We start from the raw sequence: 27,834 nt of genomic DNA, 5'->3' as shown, positions 1-27,834 counted from the left end.
GTGTCTTCTTGGATGGCTTTTGTACCCAAATATCATGAAGTCATTATTGCTCAATTCACACATGAAGATGAGGAGAAGAACGGCCAGAACTGAGGCTGGTTAAAAAAAATATAAAGAAGGTAAGTTTAGTGGTCAAGCCCAACTTCTTTTCTTTTTCAGACCCACTCCTGAACTTAATTATATCCAACTTTATTGGATCCACTTTATTATAGTGCCCTTTATTACAAAGAGAAAGCTGCTCTATGAACATATGCTTTCAATGATCAGAACTCTTCAATCACTGCTGTATTGACTACTGTTTACCCTCGGTAGTAAGAGTCTTTCACTCCAGTCACTTTCTTCTACTAGGAATGTTTGTCAATTAAAAAAAAAAAAAGAGCTAGAAACTTCAGCTGAGTTTTGCCTAATGAGAAGAATAAAATGAAATTGAGCATAAAAAGATGGCTCCAGTATAAACAAATGAAGGTGGTTATTAGAGTAAGGAACATCTCCAATATGAAATGCATTTAACCTGAAAAAAATATTTAGAAATATATAAACTGGTGCTGACGAAGTTTGAGACAGTTGGAATGTTATTTTCTTCTGAAGCTGGAAATAATTCCCTGGTCAGTACTGTTTAAAAAAAAAATAGAGTATATTGAGTTTTCTTTCAATTATATAAGTAATTCATGGCCACTAGAAAAAAAAATTAAATATGAAAAAAAGGAGGGAGGAAAAAAAAAACCACACAAAAACCACCCACCTACAAGTTTCACTAGACTGGAAATCATTTGGGAGTCAGTGGAATTTTGTGAAGAGGACATGGCATTTAGGAACAGAAAGATCTAGATTTAATTCCAGTTCTAAGTTGTGTGACTTTGGGCAAATCTCTGATAAAATGCTTACTTAGTAAATGGAAGTCGAAAAACAACAAAAAGCTGATAATCTATACATATCAGAGTCACTATAGAAGAATAGTCCCCCTTTCTTTTTCATATACAGCACTGGTTTAGGATCCATGTTTAACTCCCTTTAATGTTCTTGTTTTAGCCTGTTTTCAGGCTAAACTCCACATTTCTGGCTTTCTCACTCCACATTCCCATTATAGCCTTATTTTGAGCTATTGCTATGACTCCTCTCATTGTCACTCTTCTCTTCCTCCTCCAGAAGCTCTCTATCAATCCTTTAAGCTGTCCTTTTAACCTCTGACAACCAGCCTCAGCCACACCAGTGCTGTCTCACTCTCCATCTAGAAAGAAGGCGGGCAACCCATGAACTTGAGCCCACAAGCCCTCCTTCTTTGTGCTTGAAGTAAACGAAGGCTAAACTTACAATGATCAATCATACTGATGCTGTGTTTCAAAGGACTTACCGTAGTATTATCTCTATATGGTAAAGTAATTCAGAATTCAAATGTTGGAAAATCTACTGCATCTCCTATCCATTTCACCCTCTTGCCTGACTTATATATGCTTTGGAAGAGAACCCACCACTCCTGCAAGTCCCTCTCACATAACTTGCAGGGCAGCACTCAAGAGTCCTGGGACCACCCTCCTAGACGGGAGGGAATAAGGCCTTTACGCAGGCTGCTGAGAAGGCCTTATGAAGCTCATGGTTAAAATGTGAAAAGCTCAAGCAGTGGTGAAAACTTAATGCTTACCAAACACCAAAGCAAAGCAAAATAAAATTTTACCTTACTTATCAATACCTTTCCTGGGATGAGATAAAGTAATACTTCATGAAAAGCCATGGGTTATGAAAAGTAGTTTGGGGGGTGGAGTTTGGCATTTCATAAAAATGAAAGAATAGAATAAAATAGAAAATATCAAAATATAAAATAGATAGGATAGGTAGATTTATTTCACAAACTTTTTAAAACATGTGCGTGTGTTTCTTTGTAAGCAAAACATTTGTTCCATGGTCACAATTAGAAATGTTTAAAAACCTTTGTGATAGGAACCTGGCCCAGGATGACAGTGGGGTGATACTAGTGGTTTGAAAGAGGCGGGCTGGAAAGATAGGGTAGTGATGGGGAAGTGCAGATGGACTGGGCGGGCACTAAAAATAGACTGGTTCTTTGCAGTTCTGCCAAACTTGCACACACAGCTCACCCATACCACACCCTACATACACGTTTTTCTACATCACTCTCCTACATCATTTTTCTAACATCACTTTTCCTAAATGCCTAAAATCTCCTCATCTGCTGCCTGTGGTGTAAATGCCATGAACTCCACCCTTGATCTGAAGGAGTCTTGGAAAATTTCAGTCCAGGTGGATGTCCACAGGAAGAAAATCAAGAACAACTAGACTTCTGTTTCTTCCCTGGGTTGGATGTAAATAGTTAATGAAGGGGTAATCAACGCACCTGTTTTTCTACATAGCTTCCTATTTTAGAGTTCCTGCTTTGAATATTTACATTAATAATAACATACATAGACAGAGCCCTCAGTTTTAGGTTACATAATAAGCAGTTATAATTCAAGCATGAGGAAACCTGAAGTTTTATGTTCTTAGTCACTTATATCACTTATTCTACAAACACTGCAACAGCCTTTCCTAAGGAAGTGTCCAGTTAAACCACATCCACCGCTTGGTTCTTTCTAAATTGTGCAAGGAGTGTGTATGCGTGTGGTTTCTTCACCCAGTGTTTGACCTCAGGTAGTACCTTAAGAAAGCTGCAGTCTAAGCAGCTGAGCTAAAGCCACAAGTTTCTCTTCTAACTTCCCTCACTTGGGTATACTTGACATTTTCTCACTTTTCTTACCAACATAGAAACTCTGCAAGAGTGTGCAGTAATGAAGTTGGCAGTGTTGGGAGAGAGGGGAACTAAAAAGTATTCATCCATGGAGACACTGCCACCATACCCAGGAGAAGTATGGGTAAGAGGTTGCAGCAGACCCTTGGTCTCCTCAGCTGCTGGAGATGCCCAGGCCCTCATTGGGGTGTGGGCTGCCCAGTTCTTCTCCAGCCCCCTATGAGGCTCTTCCTATGAGGCTATGAGGCAGCCTCCCACCTGCTCCCTTCCTTCCCAACCCTTTGACACTTTCCTGTGACAATTACTTGCACTAGACTGCAGTTCAATTCACCCCATCCAGAAAACCTCCTTCGATGACCTTTTCTGCCTTCATTGCCCTCTGATAATTTAATTTCTACAACTATTGATCATAATTTTGGTCTGCCTTAGCATACTTAACTGTTAGCACCCCTAACATGAATAGGGCTGCTGGAGTGACAATACTGTTCTAATTTTTGATCTGGGTGGTGATTTCATGGGTGTGTTCACTTTGTGCTGAATATTTGTGATTTGTGTGCTTTTCTCTCTATATATGTTACATTTCAATAAAAGTTTTAAATATTCCTATCTTCTCCACTATACTTTTCACTGAGAACAATAGTCTCTCTATGTCCCCTAAACTTATAGCAAAATGCCTGGCACTTAAGCAGCGATCGGGATGCATTAATTTAAACAGTACTGATCCTTGTTATATAGGTAGCAAGATCCATTAGAAAAACACTGAACTAGAAATGTGGAGACTGAAATTTTGGTCCTGGGCCTGCTGCCATTTACCTGAACTGTCTTAGGCAAGTTATTTGGCCTCACTAAACATCAGCTTGTACAACTACAAAATGGACCCCTCTGCACCTGTTTTCTTGACCTCACATGGATCTTTCTAAGGATCACATGAGGTCATGACATTAAAGTATACTAAAGTGGAAAGTACAGGACAAACATGAGGTTAGTTTTCTTGGGAGCATTCTGATTACATACATGTCTTGGTCTGGATTGGATTGCAAGATGCCAGGAATGAAAATTTTGTACCTCTCTTGGTGCAGCAGCAATAGAAATGCTTTAATGTAATGACAGATCATTTTAAAAGAGTGTCCCCTCATCTCACAGCCTAGTTTCCCAAGTCACCTCTGGGAGCCTTCCCATGCTCTCTTGGAGCCCCTGTTTGCATTTCTCTGCAAGGTTTAACTCATGAGGACTTCTGCACTTTTCTCTGGAGCCACATACAGGACTCGCTCATTGCCTACCTACACTATGCAGGGAGCTGTATCCATGAAGAAAGCAGCTTCAGTGAACCTAACAGGTAGAAGGCAGTGAGGCAAGGGGAAGGAAAATGGCGTATGTCAAAGTTATGAGGATCATGCAAAGAGAAGGATCTGATCACCTCCACCATGGGTTAAAGTGAAAAAGAGGGGCTCCTCTTAGACTGGAGGCTTTTGAAATTCTTGCTCAGAAGTTTAACTGGTCAATCAAAAAACAATTCTTCTGGGCTCTCTAATCTGTGCCATTTATCTATATATCTGTTTTTATGCCAGTACCATGCTGTTTTAATTATGACAACTTTGTAGTATAGTTTGAAATTGGGGAGACTGATACTGCTTACCTACTTTTTCTCAAGATTCCTTTGGTTATTCAGGGTCTTTTGTGATTCCATATAAATTTTAGGATTAGTTGTTTCTAGTTCAGTGAAGAATGACAATGGCATTTTAATAGGGATTGCATTGAATCTGGAGATTGCTTTAGGTAGTAAGGACATTTTAACAACATTAATCCTAATCCATGAGCATGGTATATCCTTCCATTTATTTGTACATTCTTCAATTTCTTTCTTCAGTGTCTTATAGTTTTCAGATCTTATATCTCTTTGGTTAAATTTATTCTTAGGTAAAAAGTAATTCTAAATGCTCTTTATGTCCTAGATAGAAGATCTGGGACCCCTATCAGGACTAAAAATCTAGTCTAAAGGCTAGGAGGGGCAGCATGATATGAAGGCATGCGGCACCAACTTTGGATCATGCAGACCTCAGTTTGAGGTCTTGGCTCTGTAGCTTTCTATTAGAGACCATGACCTCCCAGTTTTTTTTCACCTGAAAATGTGTTAGTAGGCATCTGATGAGTTTTCATGAGATTAAATGAAAATGTACTCAGAAAGCACTTACTTATGTGCCTGCCACATAGTAAGCTTTTAGTAAATATTAATAATTTTTGTACAAAGAAGAACCTCATGAACATTTGAAATAGAAGAAACAGGGAGCAAGTGTTTAAATCTGGGTCTGAGATTTAGGGGAGTGGAGAAGGCGAGAACATGACTCAAGGGACAGAACTTATACCATTTAGAAGGATAACACAAATGATTTGGCTTGTCAAATTGTGCACCAGAATTGTTAATATGCCAAGTTCTTATTAGTTTTTAGTTTCTAACACTGAGGTATGGGTTGATGGAATTTACTAACTTTAAATTATTGGTATCAAGTAGGCAAAGATTTCTTAACTGGATTACAAAAATAACTAACTTTTATAGGAAAAGATTGATTAGGCTTCATTAAATTTAAGAATTGCTCATAAAAAGATATTATTAGAAGCATGAAAAGACAAGCCCTGGAATGGTAAAAGATATTTACAACTCATGACTCCAATAAAGGATTTAGATAAAAAGCATTTTAAGAATCATCCATCTCAATAAGGAAAAGACGGTCAACCCAAATAAATAAAATTTTAAGAGGGAAGAGCAAGTACGTAATTTATAAAGAGCTCCGCTTTAATCAGCGATCACAGTTTGACCTGCACAATCCTGTATGTTTGTCCCCCCAGACCTTTGTCTTATTAGTTTCATGGCCAGTTTGTCCCCCAGTCAGAGCTGTATCTCTGTCAGTGTTAGTGTTGTGAGGATAAAACCTCCAAGAGTTGAAAGAAGCCAAATTCTTATGCCAACCTGACTCAAAGAGCACAAATGAGGTAACTGCATTTTATAGTCATTGTGTATTTGCCAAATAACATCTTGTTGAATCATTCCCTGAGGTCTGTCTGATTACAGTGTAAACTATGAATTAATTCTCCATCTGTGCAGGAAACAATGATATGCAGTAATGTGAGCTATGCCCATACTCAACTCGATTAGAAATGCTGGAACTCACATTTTTAGACTCTCCAGCAAGAATGGACAGAGAGATGCTCATAAAGAGACAAGCATGCCATGGAGCTGTGGGCCTGTCCTAACAAGGCTGAGTCTTAAGATCAGCCACTACTATAGATACATGAAATGTAAATAAATAATTCTCTCAAAAGCCTTGCAATAATGCCCTATTCTTATATAACCTTAGGGAAATTTTTATTAAAATAATTTTATTGTCATCCCTAAATGTATAGTTGTTGCTTGGAGATCTTCATCAAACCATACTGTAAAAATTCCTCTGATTCTTGGAAAAGATGACTTTTCTACAGAGGAAATTGGTGGTTACCAGGATCATTACAGCTGGTATTCTATAAACCACAAGGCTGATCCTCCATGCTAGGGACCTGGATCAAGTGCCACTTTTGCGGTTAACCTACAAGGTCATTATCTCTCTGAACAGCTTCATTTTTCATCTATAAAATGAGAGGAAATAAACTTACACCTTAAGGTGGAGTAAAACACCAGGTAGAACATATACATATTGCAGGGCTCTGCTGCTCACCAGATGGAGCCCTGAGGAAGAGAATGAGAATGAACTTGATTCTCTTATTCTTCCGAAAGATGGGATGAAGTTTCATGAAGGGGATTGTGGTGGGGAAATATGAACCTCCAAAGGAGAGAGTGGAGTCAAGCACCTCTTCAGCTCATGGCACCCAATCATCATTCCAGGTATGGCCCTTTCTTGTTTTGTTTGCCTTTGTTTTATTTGATTTTATACATTTCCTCTTCATTCTTGGCTCCTACTTGTCCTCACCCCAAATACTCACTAATGTGTACTTGGATGTGTATGTATATTTGAAATTTTATGATGTTATATTGTCTTCGTATACTTTTACATATATATAAATAATAGTGGGCTATGAAATTCTTTTTCTTCTTTTTCACTCAGCTCTATGCTTTTAAGATTTATCCATGTGCTCAGTGAACAATATTCCACATTGACCTATTTATTCTCCAGTGATGTACATGGAAGTAGACCATAAAGCATAATGGTTAGGAGTACATGTTCAGAAGCCAGACTGTCTAGCATCAATCTCATTCACAACTATGTGAACTTAGCTCATTTACTCAAGTTCCCCATTCCTCAGTGTTCTCATTTCTGAAACAGAGATAGTAATGATACCTACTTCCTATAGAGTGCTGAGAACATGTTAAGTACTTGACACATGTAAGCATCCAACAAGTGTTAGCCGCCATCATCATCATCATCATCATCATCATCATCATCATTATAATTTCTATGCCTAGTGCTGCAATGAATACCCTTGTACATATCCCTTAATGGACCTGTGCCTGAGTTTTTCTGGGTTGTAGACTCCAGAGAAGTTTGGCTGGGTCATAGGGTGTAAGCGCACTTAATTTCACCAAGTACTGCCTAATTGCTCTCCAGTATGACTGCCCCCGTCTACATTCCCACCCTCAGTTCTTGAGGGTTCTTGGAAAAGTTTTCTCAGCCAGGGAGAGCACATATTTTAACAAGTCTCCTCTCCAGTTGCACTGACATCATCTGTCTGGGAAACTTCTGTCTAAGCTGGGTGGAGAAACAACTCTAAGATACGTGGCCGATTTAAGTATCTGTGCTGTTCCATACTCCAGAGCCCTAATCCCTGTAGTGATTATCAAACAGTGGGCTCACAACCTGAGGGGCGTCAGAATCACCCCAGAGGGGGTTCAAAGTGGCCCAGGGCCCTGGTGTTGCTAGAGGCTATCAATGCAAGTGATGGAGTAGGAAGGTCTCCTTGTCCAGAAAGTTCTATTGTCGAAGATTTCTCTATAGCCTGAATAATACCAGAACTGTCACTACTTAATACAGTTTTTTTAAATTAAGCCCATATTTTCTCTGGAGGACCATGCACTATCAACACATAACCTGGACTCTAGGCCCAATACCTGCTAGTACCAGAAGGTGTAAGCATCCCAGGAGAAGCCCCTGAGGGACTTGAGTGTTTGAAAAATGTTTGATCGGCAAAATATAATACATGTTTGATAGATTTTGGAGGTATGTGTCTCAGGCTCCCCAGGGGTAGTGAGTACAGCTCCAGGGGAGATTCTGAGGCCTGCTTAAGGATGTCATTGAAATCCAGCCTTGCATAAAGATTCCAAACAGTACACTTACTGACTGCCAGAAATCTCAGATCAAGGTCTGGAATTCAATAGCTTCCAAAATACCCCTACGTATGATAGGCAAGTCAGTAAACTTGTCCCTCTGTATCTATGTTACAAGAGAGTTTATTAAACTTCAAAAGCAGAAACCAAGTAATTCTTCCATTTCTTCACCCACTACTGAGCTGTTTCTTTTCTCCTGAAAAGAAACCAAAGCTACCAATTTTACTGAAGCTGTTAGAGAATGAAATTGGCACTTGGACTTGTGCAGGTTTATAACCCACAGAGTCAAAAGAAGCTCTGAACAAGATGATAGGTATTTCTCTGCTTTAAAAATTAGTGATTAGGTGAGGCTCTCACACTGGTCTCAGCAACATCTGCCAAGGTATTCGAATTTTTAGATTCTAGAGAAGATAGAAAAATATTTAAATTGGCATAAGAGGTAACTAATTTTTAAATATTGTTTATGTCTTTCTTGCTATTTTTTACTCTAAGTAATTTTTTCCATGGACCAATAAACTGACAGCTTATAGGTTCTCCATAAATATTTGTTGCAGAAGTGACTAGTCAGTAAAGGGCAGGCAGAGCTCTTCACCCTATTCTCTTGATCTCACTTAGGCTGAGATCACTCTCACCTTTCCACATCATTTCTTGATACTATAAGGTACATATTGGTTAAAATAAAAACTTTGGAGTACAATATAAAAATCCTAGCTGGAGGCTGATCCAGCCCCCACTGAAGAACTAGCATGAGGCACGGCCGGATAGGGATCTGAGAGGCCTGATGCTGTTCATTGGCTAGCTAAAGAGGAAAAGAGGCCAATTGCCTGTGAGGTCCATTGTTAGAAAGTGGATCCTGGATCAGCCTGAGGAATGACGATGCTTACAATGAAACCTTAGAAGGCAAGGATTGATGTTGCAAAGGCAAGGAAGAATTAAACTAGGAGCATCTGCTAGAAGAGCCAGGTCGAAAGCTGATTCTGAAGGCAGAACGGTTTGTGGACAGGATCTGGTGTGCAAGGATGGGAGAAGTTGGGATGAGTAAAATAGCAAGAAATAAGAGGCTGAGGCTTGAGAACTGGGTCTAGAGGCCAGACAGGGAGGTTCTGTTAATATCTCGTTATCCATCCATGTTTCCTTCCTTTACAGCATGTTCCATCTCACCCCACTCCTCACTCTCACATATGGAGAGCAAGCCTAAAGCTAGATCCCATTGCATTCAGGGGAGGGAATGCATCTTCTGAGGTTTCGTCTCTCCAATTTGGAGCCAAATTGACATTGATGAATGTCCCTGTCTCTCTGCCTTCTGAAACCAGGCCCCAATGAATCCCAGCCTCCAAGTGAGGTACCTTCAATCTCCATCCAAAGGCTTGCCTTTCTGCCATAAGAGACAGGCCCAAAAGGAGAAATTTAAGCCACTTTTGGCCAGCCATCTGCATCCTGGCCCCAGTTACTGTGGCCTCTAGTCTGTCCCTGACTTTGACCCCTAACTCTGAAAACAAGGCCTTAGCCTTAGTTTTATTGAAGCCCTGCTATGAACCAGGCACACTAATCTTTACTGGAGATATAGTTATAAACAAGGTACTATCTTTTGCCTCATGGAAACTACAGGCTAATGAAAGAAGGTTCAATAAAGAGGAAGTTACAGTAAACTGTGATAAATACGAGGATGGGGAAATGGAAGCAGCTATTCCAAGCTGGGGGTGGGAGGGTGGGACACAAAATACTTCCTAGAGGAAGTGATAGCTAGGGCCTGATACAAAGAACAAGTAGGAGTGAAACCAGCAAAGAAGAAGACGGTGTGTGAGGGTGGACAGAGATGTTAGAGGAAGGAATAGCAAGTTCATCGTCCAGAGGTTGAACAATACAGGATAGGTCCAAAGATCTGAACATAACTCAATATGGCTGAAGCCACAGAAGAGCTGGAAGAAAGGCAAGAAATGTGACTCAAGTAGTAAGTAGGAGCCAGGTTATGATTGGCCTTATATGTTAGATGACCACATACATTTATTGTCTAAATTGAAGACTCAGCAGTTGTAAACTAGCATTATTCTGATGTCCCAATTCAGACCATCGCTTTATTTATAGACCAAGTTAAAAGGAATCTGGCTATAAATGAATCTGGGTCTCTGTCTTTCTATACTGAACCTCACCCCAGCAGCCTACCTGGTATAGAGGCCCTGACTTGCCCATGCAAAACTTCTCCAAGAGAACCGCCTTCTGTATATTTCAGTCTGCATATTGTCCTCATCTCAAGATAACCCATAAATATGCCCAGTCCCATAGTTAGAGCCTCCTTATCCTCCTTCTGTTGGACTAATCAAACTTGTTTCCAGAGGTCAGGACTGTTCTCTCATATATGCCTTCTGCATGTGGGTGGAAATCATTTCATATTCTGCTTCTCCAGGAGATCTTGTCCCAGAGCAGTTAAGCAAAGGATATCAGAAGAGATGATAGCCAGAATCTGCAAAAAGCTACTTATTTATGTTATCTCCTAATGAAACAAGTCTATTTTTCATACCAAGAGGTTTTCATTTTTTTACCAACGCCAAAATATGTTAACATCAGAAGGCTAGAGCTCACATCTAGGCTGCCCGTTTACCAGCTCTATGAACTTAGACATGCTCCTTGACTTCTATGAGACGCATTCCCCTATTTGCAAAATAAAGAAAACAGAACCATCTTTACAGAGTTGTCAGAAGTAAATGAAAAAACACAGGTAATAGAGCCTGGCCCAGTGTCTGATTTGTGGTAGATGCTCAATATAGCTTTTTTTTTTTTTTAAGAACCTAAACTTAACAGCATCCATGAACAGGTACTACAGAAGGAAACAGGCTTAAAAGATTAACTGCATTTTCTAAGTTCAGAGTTACAATGGCAATCATTCGCATTCCTGAGATTCAACAGTGCTTATTCTGACCCACAGTTGTAGGTAGGAACCTCACCGTTATATTTCCTGTGGATTCCAACTATAGATGCTTCCATAAGGTGGGATTGTGGCAGGTACATAGAGAATCTGTTCTTCTTGATTGCTTAGCAGGATTGATGCCTAAAGCCAATTAACCAAAGCTGAGACCTAGAATGCTGGCTCTCAGCAGGTAGCAGGTACATGGAGGTGAAAAGCATATTGCTAGTAACTTGATCCTCTCCACATCTATTGGCTGATATTCTATCTAGTGCACTCACAGATACCTCAGATTTTCCTCACACCACACCATCCCATGATATCCTGAGCCACTGGGCTCTACGTGTTCCCTTAGAAAAATCCGGCACCTGGGTGCAGAGCCCAGGATCATAACCTAGATTTCCCTTTGCTTCAGATTGTCTTTGCCATCTCACCACCACACCATGGCTGATTATCATGGCCTTCATTATTAACTTGCAAGTGCTATATTTATTTGCTAACGGGAACTTCCATTTCCATAGAAACTTGGCCTCTCTGATATACCACACAATAAAAAAAAAAAAAAAAAAATCCATATTACAATGACCTTGCTTCCTCTCCCCTGGACCTTTGAATTTCAGTCCACAAGGCACTGTTCCACACTTTGGAGCCAATCTTGTGCCTGGGCAGCAAAGGGGTAATTAGGAGTGTGGTTTATAATAATCCCTAACTACACATCTGATCAGTCTTTCTGATGGTCTCATTCTTACTTTGAAGTTCCCAGGATTAAATTCGAAGAAATGATTTTGAAAGAGAGTTAATAAAAAGAATTGAACTGATAAATGGGCATACATCTTGAATGGTGCCAACAAATCACTTATACCCATCTAAGTCATTCTACACCCTCCAGTGTTCCATCCCTTGCCTGCCCACTCCAGGGCACAAGTTTCCCACACTGAATAAGAGAAGTGGCAGTAACCCCAGGTACCTTCTTCACAAGAACACACACCAGTCCTTTAAATTACCTGGTCCAGTCTCTGTCTTCACATAATATGGGCAGGCTATTCACCTATGTGAGACTTCTAATCTGATTCTAATCATATTTCTTAGGGGCCAGAAGTGTATTTTATTTACTTCTGTGCTATTTACATTCAGAATGCCAGGAAATTGTTAAGCCCATCTTGGAAGATGTTATTTTATTTTATGGTTCTCAAGCCCCACTGTTCACTTTTGGTCATCTGAAACGACTATCTTTTGTACCTTGTATTTTCACAAATATGAATCTAGGGATACAAAAACTTGTGTACATATTCATTGTATATAATGCATTTGGTCAATCTTTTCCAAATTGTATAATATTGCTCCCAGAGAGCTGAACCACAAAATTAACTCAATTTTTATCTTGTTTTCCATAAATATAATCTATAACTGTTTCTATAAGAAACCTGGGGTGCCTGCCTAAAAACCCCCTGTCATATGGTTGAATCCATTGTATCTATTGTCTCACTCTCCACCTGCTTGTCTGCCTAAGAAACTTCCTTTACTGAGGCTCACAGTGACCCTGGGGAATCTTAGAATCAGTTTGGGTCAATAATAATAGTCGTGGCCTGGTTCTTATACCTCCAGACTCAAAAACTTGAAGGCGTATCCTTCCAATAACTCCCCTTGGCCTTGTCTTGAAGTACCAACACCCGATTTTTACTACATCCTGAAGAACAATCTGATCCACTATTCTCCCCTGATCCCATCCACCTGAAGCCACAATCATGAAAATCAAAGCCACCTTCCCTTATAGGCTATGGGACACGGACCCTGGCACAAGGGTATAGTAGCAGTGGTAGGTACATAGTTCAATCCCACTGGCACGAGTCTCCTGAGAACAGTGTCTCTTGTGCCCTATTTTCTAAAATTCACAGAATAAAGTCTCCAGGACAGAATTCTAGAGTTAAAGACCAGGACACTTATTCAGAAAGGCTCAGAATATCAGGTCCAAGAGGTGGGAAACTTCTTTATCTTATTCACTGCTATTTCCCAAATGTCTAGCCCTAAGCTTGGAACTTAGTATTTGTTTAGTAATACTTGAATATTTGTTTAGTAATACTTGAATATTTGTTTAGTAAAACTTGCTATATATAATTTTTTTAGATTTTCTTTTTCAAACATATGTCTTTCAGGTTTAAACTGAAAGACATATGTTTGAAAAAGAAAATCTAAAAAAATTATATATAGCAAAGGAATTTAATTGCTTTTGTTTTCAGGAAAAAAAAATTTTTTTAAAGAGGAATTTAACATTAAAACAGTTGAAGGACTTAATTAGAGATGGAATATAAGAGGCAGTATTAGAAAATGTAAACAGAACACAATTGATTCAGACTGCCTGGGTTAAAACCTTGGCTTTAAAGCTTACTAGCCATGTCAATGTGGGCAAGTTGGTTAGTCTTTCTAAGCTTTAATTTTCTTATCTTTAAAATGAGATAATATTACTTGCCTATTGGACCTGTTGTGGAAATTACATTAGGTAATACTTAGAAAGGGCATCATAGCTCCCTGGCTACAAAGTCAGCCCCATCACCATTAGCTCTTATTAGTGATAACATAGTATTAGCATTATCTTTGGGGAGCGGGAAGAAGATCAAAGTTTATTTACTATCTGCATTCAAAAACATTTCACATCAAACAATCAAAATTTTAAAAAAAAGAAAGAAAAAAGTAAGAAAAAGAAAAAGATACTCTACTTAAGACTAATGTGCAATTTATACAGAATAAACTTTCTGGAAATTGATCTTTTCAATAGTTCCGATTATATCTGAATGGACATGACTAATTCAGCTTAGTGTTTTAACTAAAGCTATGTTTGATTTTTAAATACTGTAGACTTTAATAAATAAACCAAACAAGTCTCAGTGTGGAACAGTCACTGCCAATATCACAGTGTCCCTGCAGGCGAGAGTTTAACACATGTATTCTATAGTATTAGTATTACCAATAATTTTGGTAATGGCTTCCTAAAAAGCTGTGTGGAAGAGTGTATCCACTGAGCATCTAGATTTGGATGAAAAAAGTGTCATGCTGCTCTGAATGAAACACTGAAGCACATGCCTTATATCAGCAATTTTTGGCCCGGACTGTAAATTTCTTGAAAGTAGGGACTGTGTTTACTCATCTTTGTATCCCCAGTACCTGGGAAAGAATTTAACAAACAGTAATTCTGTCAATAAACTTTCATTCAAGGGTTCAACCTTTGCATTGGCTGGCTAATAGTTTTTCTCTGCTAATAATTCCATATGACATATTGTTGTGTTGATAGTATTATAGTCCCATAGTAAATATTGGAGCAAATTCTGGTCTCAGTCAGGTGATGGTGATATTAAGAATTAATACACAGGCTCCAACAAAAATGTTCCACATTCCGTAAATTCAGTACATTCCAAGAGGGATTAATGCTATACAAGAATTCCCCCACATAACACTACATATGGACACTGTGTTGATTTATATGTGTGTCTCTCTCCTCAGAAGTCTTTTGTTTAACCCCATTTGAAATCTTATATAAAAATCATTTGAGAGTATTATATTTTTGTAGCAATAATCTGACAATGACTCACCTACATTTCACATTTTAATACTGTAAAAAGCAACATCCAAAGTTTGCCAGTGAATTCCTCAACTGCCTTCTCTATGACCTATTGAAATAGCAATGGCTTTTTTCTATCAGTAACACGTAGATAATTGAAGACTTGAAGAGTAGTCTAATTTTTACAAAATTACTCATCACCAGAAAAATAGAGCAGAACTTGAATTACTTTGGTTTTTATCTCTAAATGCAAATTCCAAATTACTTCAAAACATACAAGTAGTCCTGACTTATTACTAGGGTTAAAAAAGGAAGAATATTCTTAATAAGAAACACTAAGAAAAAAGAGTGTATTTAGACACATTCCCTCAGTGTGCATTAAATGAAGGACGAAGCAAACTGGGGTAATAATATGGCTTTGGATTTATGTGAGAATTGCTTTTGATCTTCTCAGAGAAGAATGAATTACCCAAAAGTCTCGACTACTCTGCTTAGAAGGATTCAGCAGGGGCAACTGGTTACTTAGTCAGAACAGAACAGGTAAGATGGAACTAGGAACCTAGCTCTGACTTAATGTGACTACTGGGGACGATAAGAATAGGATGCAAGATGAGGGCTGTCCCAGCTGGAGTTGATAAAAAGAGATGGAATATAACAAATAAGGAATAAATATTTATGTGAAATGTCAACAACACTTAGCCTTGCAATCGAGTAATCATCTTTACATAGTACCACCTTCTTAGGAAAATAGAATACTCAGAAGATCAAAATTTTAGATCATGGGTAAGCATAAAATTAGCATGAAGTCAATGGTTGGAAATCCTTAAGCTGTATCTCTATTTCACAGTAGCTTTTCTATTTTAAAAATTATTTAATGCAGAAATATTTAGATAAGGGATATGTTGATGGAAACTAATCAAATTAAAACTGCTGGTGAAAATGGATTTATTTTTTTTTAATCTTGAATGATTTCGCTGTCTAATATGCTCTCTTCTGCAATCTGGAACAAAATAACATATAAATTCTAGCTTTGAAAACAGAGAATTGCTACTCATTGAAATATAGAGAAACTCTGAATGAAAAAACTCTCATGGCTTTTACCTAGATCTGAGAAAAGTGTGAGGGTCCCTAACTATGAGAAAAGCCAGAATGACTTTTTCTAGAAAAAATAGAACTATACTAGTAAAAGTCAGATGAAGCTACAACATAAAAGAGCCCTGCCCTGGACATCCAATTTGAAACAGGAAACGCCCCTGCTCTGGAACTTCCAATCCTCCCCACTTTGTTTCCACAGCACTTCCTCCTTCTAATCAGAACTTCCTTCTTCTTCCTGCCTTAAACACAAGACATAAGAACTGGAGGTTCACAGACTATTTCAAGTGCCTAAGAGAAAGCTCAAGAGAATTTCAGATTCGTCAGCCTTTATTTCACAGACACTGATAACAGACCTCCTCCATTGCTTCCTTAGATATGCTCGCCTTCAACCGTAAAGCAAATGTTGCGCTGCTCTGCATCCGACCAATGGTCTCCAAGAGTGAAAAGTAGCCTGGACCTAAGAACTTCTGGCCTGTTACCCTGCAAAGAAATACCCAAACTCTGTGTGTGGGCACGTGTGTGTGTGTGTGTGTGTGTGTCCACACATGTACGCTCATGAGCATGTATTGCAGGATGAATTAAAAAGTTCCTTCTTCTAATGAGTGGAGGGCAGGATGCAAATTTTGGAAGATAAACAAATCCATTATTTCAGTCAATTGACATTGAGCTAGACTTTACGCTTAGCCCTTTTCTATCTGCAAGGGATATGATAATTAATGAAGAAAAAAATCCCAGCTCTCTGTCTCCTAAAGCTGCATCTGACTCTGGGAATGGCAAAAAGAGCCACTTACAGCCAGCAGACCATGTTATTAAGGCTATTAAGATAATGTTTTCACAAGCAGCAGGGTGAAAGCCTTGATATCAAAAGGAATATCTTGTCATCCTATAAGATTAGATTGTGTTGTCATCTCAAAAAATGAATACTTATCCTGGACAAATCAGCAAGAAACTAAACCATAATTCTAGGTAATAAGTATACAAAAATTAAATGGAGCCATCACTTTTGCTTTCTCTCATTGACTAGAATCCAAATTCTGTCCCCTGCCCCATAGTCAGCAACACCTGAGTTGAAGCATCTCCATCAGCATCCAGTCCGGGACTAAGACTCCTAGAGCACACAGAATGCAAGAAGAATCTGAGTAGTGGGAATAAGGGTGACAGAATTTCTTATCTTGGGAGAGTAGAATTGTCAGAGGAAAGAGAAAGAGAGACAGAGACAGAGAGACAGAGAGATAGAGAGAACAGAGACACATAGAGACGGGGAGTGGTGGTGGACCATGAAGAGAAGTCTTCGTGGGACTCCCTCCTGCTGAAGGCTTGAATGTGTCAGACTCCCAGCAGCTACACCTGGAAGGATGCCCTTTAAAGTTCCTTTTAGCACTAATACTCCATGATTCTAAGATCTAAAGCAAGATAGCAAAAAAAAAAAAATTCATTAATTGGATTATATTAGAATTGATAAGGCTAAACATTTATTTAAAAAGATGTATAAGATTTTTATTCTCATCAAGAAATAAAAAATGTGTCCTAATTTTCAAAATTGTGGATTTTATTGTGTTTACTTATCAAGAAAGATGTAAGTTACGTTAATACCATCAGGAACCGATCTCTGAAATCAAGATGAAATTTCCTTCTAAAAGTAAAAAGTAGTTTCTGCATTAAATTAAAGTGAGCTCCTTTAAATATTCCAGCAATACTAACCTTATTTTTATAATCTAGTTTAATCTTTGCATTCACCCCATGTGGTAGATGCTATTTTAAACCTTATTTATAGGTGTAGAAATTGGGACTTGGAAAAGCTGAGTAACCTACTCAAAGTCACCTGGCCAGTAAGTGACAGAGCCAGGATTGTAATTGCAAATCTTGGTAGCTGGCTATTTCACTATTCTATATTGCAACAAATAGATTAGAGGATGTTGTGGTAACAAAGAAATGAGAAATGTCTTGAATTTGGCTTGTTTTAATAATCTTCTCTAAGAAAATGCTTCACAAGTTATATAAATGTCTAATTACTATGTTGTACAGCTGGAACTAATATAATATTGTCTGTCAACTGTAATTGAAAATTTTTTTAATTAAAAAATTCAAAACAAAAATGCTTTTGTCTTTTTTCCTTAATGAACATATATTGTTCTCTTGTGATATATATAACATTTTCATCAACTTAATGAAATCATTCAGCACAAGAAACTGTTTGCCTCAAGAAACAAAAATATATTAATTTGAGCAAAAAATTATAAGGTAAGCATAACTCAAGAAATTGTTTCCCAAAACAGACATAACACTCCATCTTTAATCGAGAAGCACATGCCCCAACTGTGTAGAAAAACAGCTCTGTATGTGTGTTCCAAGAGCAGGATCAGTTTTCATGCTTTTAGCATTAGCACTGGGAGAGATTTAAGAACAGAGGAAAATTCCCTGTCCAGGCTTCTGAGGAAAGGCAAGAATCTGAGCAATTACTTCCACTTGAAACTTCTGCCTAGTTTGTTTGCACGGGATTTTCAGCCTTTGTGGTTTTTTTTTAATTTTGTGCCGTTTATTATTTCTCTGTCTGTAAGTGAGAAAAGTGATTTCCCCAGTGAAATAGATGTGAAAATAATGGATGAAGGGAGCTACAGTGTTCCAAGACCTAATGCAAAGACACTTGAAGGTGGGAGTCCCCCCGCCCCCCACCATCTTCCCTTTAGTGAGGATTTTACCAGGGGCCAGCCTCAAGGAACTAGTATGAGAGAATGCCGAAGAGCTTTCAGCTCTAAAGGCCCTTCTTTTCCAAGTTCTTGATCTTTGAGTTAGGAGATAAGTAGCAACAGAACTACATATAGTACTTCCTACAGAATCCTTGCTCCCTTTTTTCATATTTGTTCATCCGGTTTCAAAAGGCAATACAATGGACTTTATCACCTTCACTCAATGGCCCCATCACAGAGAGTCCACAAGCATAATTTTCTTTGATTGATTATTGGAGCAGATCCATTTTCCACATCTTTGTGAACACAGCTGCTGATGGTCTTATCAGAGGGAGCAGGGAATAGGCGGCACAAAAGTTTATTTTTCTTAGTTAAAAATAAGAGCATAGACAGACAGCAGTCTGGGGCTGGGGTAGTGACCGGAAATATGTAGAACACTACTGAGAAAAGGGGAGAGAGAGATAATAGCAAAACTCAGCTCTGTGGGCCTGGCTTTTTTGTTATTTTTTAATGCCTGTGAACTGACCGCTATTGACGGGGTTTGTGAGTTCAGCTGATTCCAGCTGTGTTGAATCTACAATGAAGGAGATTAGTCCTATCCTAAATTCCCAAACTCCTACTATAGTACATTTCCCCAAACCTGATTAGGACCTCTGACAAACTGCCACATGCCACAGGTTAAGAGATCAACAGTGTTCATTCGATAACTTCGAATGTAGAACTTGAGAACAGTCGTTCTCAAGTTGACTTGCATATTGGAATCCTTTGGGAATTTTAAAAGCTACTGATTGATGCCTGGGCCCCAGCCCCCAGCACTTCTGATTTAATTGAGTTAACTAAGCCTAAGATCAGAATTTTAAAACTCCTCCCAGGTTTTTCTAGTTGTAGACGAGACTGAGAGAAGGGAGTAGAATGCCACAGCTGAGATACAGATCTTCTGCCTGCAGACCAGAGGATTCATGGAACAGGATTTGATTGGGTGCCAATGAATACAGTCTTGGCAACGTGAGGCCCTCTCTGGCTCTAAAAATCACTTTTTTATATGATGACTGGTTCTTGAAGATGGGAGTCCACTTTAGCATGCTGCACTTTCCAGCAATATAAAACCTCAAGGATTTGAATCAAAATTTCAAAGACAAAGCCTCTCCATCCTCCAACCAACCAGTAGGTAGGATTAGTGGGCCAAGGACCTGCTATTTGCTTCTCGGATATAATTTTCAGTCAAACTGAACTTAACCTCATAACCAAATGATGAGAGTACATCTGCCCCATAATTCAAGTTAATCTAGAAGATATATTACCTCTTCCCTATTGCTCTGCTAACCCCACACATCTGACTCTCAAGGGGTAGAAAGTAGGACAAGGACTTCAAATTTCTCAGAACTAGAGCTACATCCAATTTGACTTTAAAGGTTTGCTGATATCATGTATTTAGAGAAGGGTCTAACATCTCTCCCTCTGGTGCACTTATGAATATGTGCGTAATAAACTTATTACTCATGTTACATGAAAGTCCTTTGTGGACTTTTCCAGTCTCAAATCTAAGCATGGTTAAGCCAACAAAGGGATTACAGCCTTATCAGGAGTTTATTTTGCAAGACTGCAACATAGCTCTGCCAGATACAGTATCCTGTTTTTTCCACTATACTGAGCTCAAAGATCCCATGAAATAAAGTTGAACTCTTCAGTTATGTGGAAATATAAACAGATCTCTCACTGTGATTTGGAGTTATAGTTTTACTTAGGAAAAAAATACTGTTCAAATAGTAAACTGTTGACTCTCACAACTCAGAAATCTGGATATGATAAAAGAGGAAATTCTAAAATTTCTCCAGTGAATAAAAGGCACTACATATTCAACACACACACACGCACGCACACACACACGTTTTGCCATTTTCTGTATCCTAGCCGAGAAGACCACTTGATAATCAATAATGCCTGAAGAGTTTCTCAGTGGATAAATCAGTGAGGACAGACCATACCCATTTATAGCATGGAACAAATCTAATAGCAAGCTTTGTGTAATCAAGTCTAAACTATTCCTCGGATATACAACTAATTCAACCTAATCTGAGCATAGGGTGTTTTGTGGGCTTGGTAACAGAGTAGTAGTTTGAGATAGATACAAGAGATAGGGTGGCACATCCCTATTGTGTAGGTTTCCGTTGACTAAAGATCTAATACTGCCTTGAGACTATGTAGGCGAAACTAGTGGAATAGAAGGATCATGTTCAGATACAGCTAGATCCAATCAACCACTTTAGCCAAAATAAAGGTATTCTCCTTTCTATGAACTTAAATACCATGAGAATATCTACTGTATATCCTCAGATGTCTACACGCTGTCTTTCTACTGACAAGCTTAAGAATTGGAGCCACTTTTCCTCAGCCGAATTTCCGACAGCACAAAGATGAGTGATTTAGTAGTAGCATTCAGATGACAGCAGACTCAGTGACATTCCAGTTGCTTGGAAGACCCCAAGCCAGAGCCATCCAGGATGCTGTCCTCAAATTTCTGACCCATAAAATAGCTGTTTTAAGCCATGAAATTTGGGGTAATTTGTTATACAACAATAGAAGCCAGAACCGCATTGTTTCGAAATTTTACTTCCTACTGTAAGACTGTTTCAGAATATAAGAAAGTCAGAACTTTCTAGCCACCTTCAGGAAAAGAGCATCTTTTCTCAGACAATTTACCTTGAACTTTCCAACACTCTGGTGTTTCTAGAATTTGCTAACAGTTAATGGCCCTGACAAGCATTCACCATATGGAATAAATCAGAGAAAATTATATTTATGAGAATTCTACTATGAGATATTACTCTATATGTCTGGGAAAATAAATTTCAACCAACTACATGATAGAATGAGAATAGGGCAGAGTCCCTCAAGTACATATTCAAAGAGTAATAAATAGTTGCTAAACTTCCTTCTAAGAGGGTGGGACCCTATTCACTGTAGACCATTTTGCTTTGTTAAGCACCTAGCTGAGCAGGGACTGTAAGTTTAGGAGAAAAATTAAATTTCTCAGCAAAATAAAGGAAACTGGATCATGTTTGGAAAAAATGAAAAAGAGAACACCCTGTTTGCTGAATAGCAAAATGAGTACTTGAAGGAACAGAGATATTTAGCGATATTGTGAACGAGTTTGCTATTGAGTGTATAAAGAAAACTTTATTCCCTATCTTCCCTACCAGAATTTTGGTAAGTAATATATTGCTCAATAATTCTTGTGTTGCTACTGGTTTAGAGAAATACAGAGATGTTGAGGTTAGCCAAAGGTTGAAAAAGGGACTGCCTATACCAGCAGATATCTAGGTCACACACACATTGGTAAAGATGTTGCAGGGACAAAACATCTTTTTTTGAAAAGGGAAAGAAAAACGAAAAAAAAAATTTATCCTGAGATATCACCCAGACATGGTGATGTTTCTTTCTAAATAAAGAGTTTTATACATATTGTCCTCTAAAAATTGAAAGAACAGGCACACACAGGAATTACTAAGCACTGATTAGTGTCTGTTTTCCCAGATGCTAACTGTTGTTTAGTTTTGGAAGAGAAAATACTTATGGGAAAAGTTGGTCTAGGGATATGCAAAAAGAGTCATATACCAGAATCCCATTAAAAAGCCCCAATGCTTTTACCAACTGCTGGCAGTGAGTTACTACCTCTTTTAACCCTTTCAAAATTTTTCTTTCCTCTGTTCCTCTTTTAGAGAACAAGCTCTAAAGTGACTATTCAGATGAGCAAATCTGCTCTAAATTACTACTAATTGGTAATAAGTAAATGAATTTTATGTATTTTAGTTCCCTGGGTCATTTACATTCTTAGTCTATATGAACCTTATCCCACAAACTTGGGTGAGAGGGAAGTGTATTGTTTCTTTACTTTCTTCAAATTAAATCCAAGTTTGAGCCTCTTCCGTCCTGAAATCGTAGAAAAATCCAACTTCTGCCATTATTGGGATTGGTGGGGAGATGTCTTCTCCTTTTTAGGTGCCAATTATAAGCTAGGAGCCTGGTGTAGTTCCCAGAAATAGAGGCAAACATCACTGGCCTTCAGCCCAGCCCGACCTGCTAATGCACATTGTGTAGGTTGTGTTACTACTCTCCAAAGTCTGGTGACTCCACAGTTTCCTCTGCTATTTGTAGGTAGAGAAATTGTAGCTAAGGTAGGCGCTTTGTGTTAGTGTCCGGCTTCCTTAGGTGCAGCTTTCCTGAGTCCTGTCTCCAACCGGGTCTCTTTCGTGGTGTGGGATTCTCCCCCCAGAGTTCCATTCCCTCCGCTCTTGGGGAGTATCACTTTTCTCCCGTTTTCCTCATATAATCCTCTCAAGGAGACCAATCATTGCTTGGAGACATAAAAGCCAGGAAGAGCCACTGTCTACAGTCATTTTTGCTTCTTGCACGCACAACACAAACCTACCCTGAGGCAAGGCAGGGGCTCAGGGGGCAAAGCTTCCTTCCTGAGAGAGGAAGAGAGGAAAACATACCACAGAAAGAAAACACAAATTAACATTTCAACAAAATACTCAAACATGTATTTAACAAGATATTCCAGAAGTAGTAAGAGTTTCACCCAAATGAATGGGCTTTTAAAATGGGTCCTGTGGCACTCCTCTCCAGAAAGACTCCAAGACTCTGCCTGAGTTTGAAGTGCAATGCACTTGAGAAAATCCTCAATTTGGGGATGTTGTTCTTGGAATCACCCCTTGGGAGAGGAGACATGCTTGCTAGGACACAGTTCTGAATCATCTGTGAGGAGTAAACATTTAGGAAGACATTTTCCTGACCCAGCCCCTGCCCTTCAGAAGAATGTTAGTAATCATTCTGGTTAGTTAGCCAAAGGCAGGCCCTGCCCTACCTGACTCCTGCCAGAAGCAGCTGCCTTTGAAAACAGCAAAAAGAGCTTTCTGTGTCAGGAGGAAGCAGCAGGACCCCTGGCACTGACCAGAACTCACACTTTCTTCGTGCCACTTGTTTACAGAGAGCAGGGAATAGGGAAAATGAGGTCAAGGAGCCGCTGCTGTTTCCCTCTCTACTAGGCCCAGGTGACCTGAGAGCAGACCTTCAGAAGCAGACACCTTGCTTCACTGCCTGTGAGGCCTAAACTCTGACATGTGACTTCAGAGGTTCTGCTGAAACCCTCGATATCCTTCTGAAAATGGCAAACTTAGAAGTCTAAGAGAATCTCTGGCTTATTTCTTTTTTAGCACCCTGACTTTACACAAGAGGTAAATTGAGGCTCAGAAGGATTAAGTGACTTATTTCAGTTCCCATAACTAGTAAATTGAATAGCCCAGGATTATAAACTAAGATTTCTGGTTGTCTTAACCCATTTGTGGACTTTTGAATATATATTTCACCCAAACATTTAGATTTATTTGTTATTTTAAAATAAATGCTTAAAGAAAGTCAAAACATCCTAACATTAAGGGAGGCTGACTCCCTTTGAGGAAAACCAGACAGGTATTTATGACATTCCAAGCAAAGTATCTGTCTCTGGCAGACACCAATAGATCACATTTGACAAGGGAAGTCTAAAAAAGTCTCTCAATTATTTTACAAAGCTGCTTTCTGTTTATGAGCCATTAGCTCAATTTAACCATTAGTGTGTATAGTGGGTGTGTTTGTGTGTGTGTTAGAGGTATCCATGGGATAGACAAATAAGCTTTGATATAGAGCTGGGCAAAGCCAAAGAATAAGCACGCTGTATACAACTAGAGTGTTCTGTAACTTTGAAAAACATTATGGCCAAACAAAATGTTCTGCCAGGGGCAGCATTGGGTTAGCCATCTTCTATCATCTCAATATGAACGGGTTATATTTTCAGGTTCTACTGGTCTTAAAGGCCCAACCTAATAAACTCTGTTCTTGTGTACCTGAGTTGCCCAACAAGATCAACAGTTTACTTCCTCTTGGGGAACTGAGAAAGAAGAGCCAATTTTCAGTTCCTTTCACAGAACTGTACCATTTTCAAAAAAATATTTAATGCTCAACAAGTGCCTCTAAAGGCAGGGAGAAGGTATGTTTTCACTGAGAAGTTGCAGCATTTTAAAGCACTGTTTTCAGTTGGATGAGGGTTTCATTATGACTATGTAATAGTAACCACCACTAGCTAAATGCTTATTAACAATACTGTGGGATTATGCACAAGTACCTGCACACGTGATTTCATTTAATCTATAAGGAAGGCTCAGGACAAATGCAGCATCTGTCATGCTTTCAGACACAGAAACTGTGAGTTAGAGATTTTCAATAAATCCTCTTCAAATGATCAAAACAAAGGTCTATTCTTAATTTTTGGAACACATTGCCTTCTTTTGACCATCCTGTGCCTAAGCTTCTGAGAGCTTACGTCTCAGATGAAACGATGGCGGTAACTCACAATATCTCATTCTGGAAGAATGTCACACTGTCCCAAATTTACAGTCGGGGCCCCTCTACAGCAATGCTCAGAAATTCACTGGTGTGGATTCCATGCTCCTGCCCTCAGCGCAGGAGCCAGTGGAGAAGGGGCACTCACTTTCAAGACAGAGATAGATTGGGGTATGAATTCTAGCCTTGCCAATTTCCAGCCTTGATTTCCTCATCTATAAAATTGAACTAAAAAGACAAATCTACCTCATGGTATTTTTATAAGGATGGAATTAGTTACCACACACAAAGTGCCTGGTGTGCAATAAACACTCACGAATAATGTTGTAATGATTTATATAAATCACCAGTCTAGGAAAGTCAGTTCTGATTCTCTTTCTTGCTCTTTCTTTCTCCCAGATGGCTGCCACTTTCAAATCTGCCCTGTAACTAAATATTTTCATTCAAATCACTTTCCTGAGTTTTATGGTAACATGCTTTCTAATTTGATGTTTAGATAGTCTATTTTCTAGTTATTTCTGAACTTTGAAAAAAAGAAACAAAAACGTTCTACTTATTTATGTTTTTTTCTTCTTTAAAGGCACTAGTTGAGGTCATGAGACCATTACCTCAGAGTGCTCAGACATTATTAAAACAAATTACTCTAGGTCAGTGTAAGGGGAGCCCTAGCACTCATTTCAACAGAAGAGGTCAGGAGGCCTCCTGAGAAGAAGTGAAAGAATGGATCTCTTGTTGGCTCACACGTGACATTATTTAGAAATAGCTTATTTTGCTAATATGACCAGGTGTTTCCCAGCCATATATAAAAACATTCTAACCCACACTGATTTGCTTGACAAGTACCCCACAACAAGGTAGTTAACTGAAGGGCATATTTCTATTTGGGGTAACCTCGTTCAAAGATCACACAGTCTGCTGATGAGAGCTTTTGGAGGGAATACTAAAACCCTAACATTAATGAGAAAAGTACTTGCTTGAGCTAGAAATTGTAGGTTTAAAATTTTACTCTACCATTCTCCGGTGATTCAACATGAATAAACCATTTGATTTCTTCCTTTCTTTGTTCATAAAGCAGGAATAATAGTACATATCTCACAGAGTTCTGGTAAGATTTAAGCGGATATTATGAAAGAATTTGGAACAGAGCCAGATACATATCAAGCATTCAACAAATATTAAGTGAAATATTATTTGTCTCAATATATCAATTTGGACATGTGTCTTCAAATTTTAGATCCCCATTTCAAGATGATTGGTCTGACAATGGAATGAAAAACATGTTAGATTTTAGTCAAGAAAAAAACTTAATTATACTTACTAGTTTCAGTCTGGTTTTGGATAAATTTCTCAACTTTTATGAGTCTTATTTTCTTACTATGCAAAATTAGGCATAATAATATCTTCTCTTTGTACTTTCTAGGATTATTGAGAGGGCAAAGTTTGTCTTTGTGTATCCCCAAGCTTCAGATTTTACATTCCTTCTGTTTCTAAAAGTAATAACCATTGTTAAGTATGCATGTGTGTTTTCTCAAATTATTACCTTCTAATGGAATGGATAGCCATCAAAAAAATCTAGTGGAAGAATATAAGTAGGTTCTGGAATTCTACAGTTTTCGCCAAAGGAACACTTTATATGCAAAGTTAAACAGCAACTTTATAACAGAACGCTAGTCACAGCAATGATTAAGATAATTGTTCATCTTTGGATAGACGCCACCACCTTCTCTGACCTTACGCTTTCAAGTTCAATAAGATCAAATAATTCCCACAATAATTTAAATCCTAGAACTACATTTAGTAAGAGTTTGAGTAATAGTTTCTGAACACTCTACATATCAAATGTTATAGCCAATTGGCTACACCATTGGATAAATCATAGGATAAGGCTCATGAAAACCTGAGTTCTTTAAAGGTTCAAACCTAGCAAACTGGGTGATATTCTAGAACACTAAGTATGCACTAAAGTTTACATAATATTGTCTAGAGGACAATAATGAGTTAATTATTAGTTTAGTTGGACGGAGAATTAATTTATCTTCTTTCAGTGGAAAAAAATAACTAATTTCTAAATAATACATAAATATATTCTTACTCAAAAAAATATAAACCTATAAAGTTTCAGTCTCTTTAATCATCACTCCCCTCCTCGAAGGTGACTACTATAATTAATTCATTGTATATACTTTTAGAAATTATTTCTCTACATTTTTAAATACGTAATGAATTATGTATCAAACACATAGTTTTGTTAGTATATATTCATACACAAATAATAAAACTATCCTTTAACTAGCTTTTTACTCTACAATGTATAGTAAAGATAGTTTTATGTATGCAGATATCCATGTTTTTAACTATTGCATAGTAAGTACTCCATAGCATAAATGTAGTATGCTTTGTTTAACCATTTACCTATTGACTTATAAGGGAGTCATTTCAAATATTTTGCTTTTATAGATACGCAACGATAGATATATTTGACCAAAACTTCTTAGGCACATGAGTAAATATTAAAAAGTAATTATTGAACATAGGATATGCAACACCACCAAACTACCTTTCAAGATGTTTATACTAATTCATACTCTGATCAGCAGAGTATCATGGAATCTATTTCCCTATACTTTCACCAACATTCGATATAAAATATTTAGACTTTGGCAGAAGATTACAGACTAGTAATGAAGAGGAATTTTCCATTCAAATGGCTAACCTTGTAATCTTCTCTTTGTCCTGCTTCTGTGGACATGCTTGCTGCATAGGCTGAAGGGCAGAGTGATCTCAAGATCAACTGAAGACTCACCTCCCCTATGATTGTTCTGTCTTGATAACAGACCTATTACCTAAATTCCTGTTCAAAAATCACATGCTCTGTAACTGCCCGTTGCCCATAGCATCTCCCAAGGGCGCGTGTAACCCATAACAACTCCTGTGGTCTGTAATCACCTGAGGACAAATCAATCAGCCAGCCTATGTCAACTATAACAGCGCAAATACAAAAGCAAAATTGCTCCTGAGTTTGGGGCTCAGATCTTTAGAGAGCTAGCTCTTCTAGGACCGCTGGTTTAATAAACCTGAGTTCTCCAAGTCTCTGAGTGGTGCTTGGTTTCTCACTGGTCTTGTTTCACAACATTTCTGCAACATTTCAAGCAAGATTTGCCTCCTCCC

The 27,834-nt window shown here is 38.4% G+C and overlaps 1 long non-coding RNA gene across 1 annotated transcript; it reads left to right on the top strand.

Moving 5' to 3' along the window:
* The first annotated feature begins 6,055 nt into the window (after window positions 1-6,055).
* Window positions 6,056-16,197, top strand: LOC111733603. The gene is made up of 2 exons (XR_002778053.1): window positions 6,056-6,611; window positions 15,972-16,197. It is a non-coding gene; the product is annotated as an uncharacterized LOC111733603 (long non-coding RNA).
* Window positions 16,198-27,834: the final 11,637 nt, after the last annotated feature.

This window comes from Pteropus vampyrus, unplaced genomic scaffold, assembly GCF_000151845.1.
Source record: "Pteropus vampyrus isolate Shadow unplaced genomic scaffold, Pvam_2.0 Scaffold1, whole genome shotgun sequence".
NCBI lineage: Eukaryota > Metazoa > Chordata > Mammalia > Chiroptera > Pteropodidae > Pteropus > Pteropus vampyrus.
The sequence above is the reverse complement of the archived record's forward strand: the minus strand, read 5'-3'. Positions and strand labels throughout refer to the sequence as shown.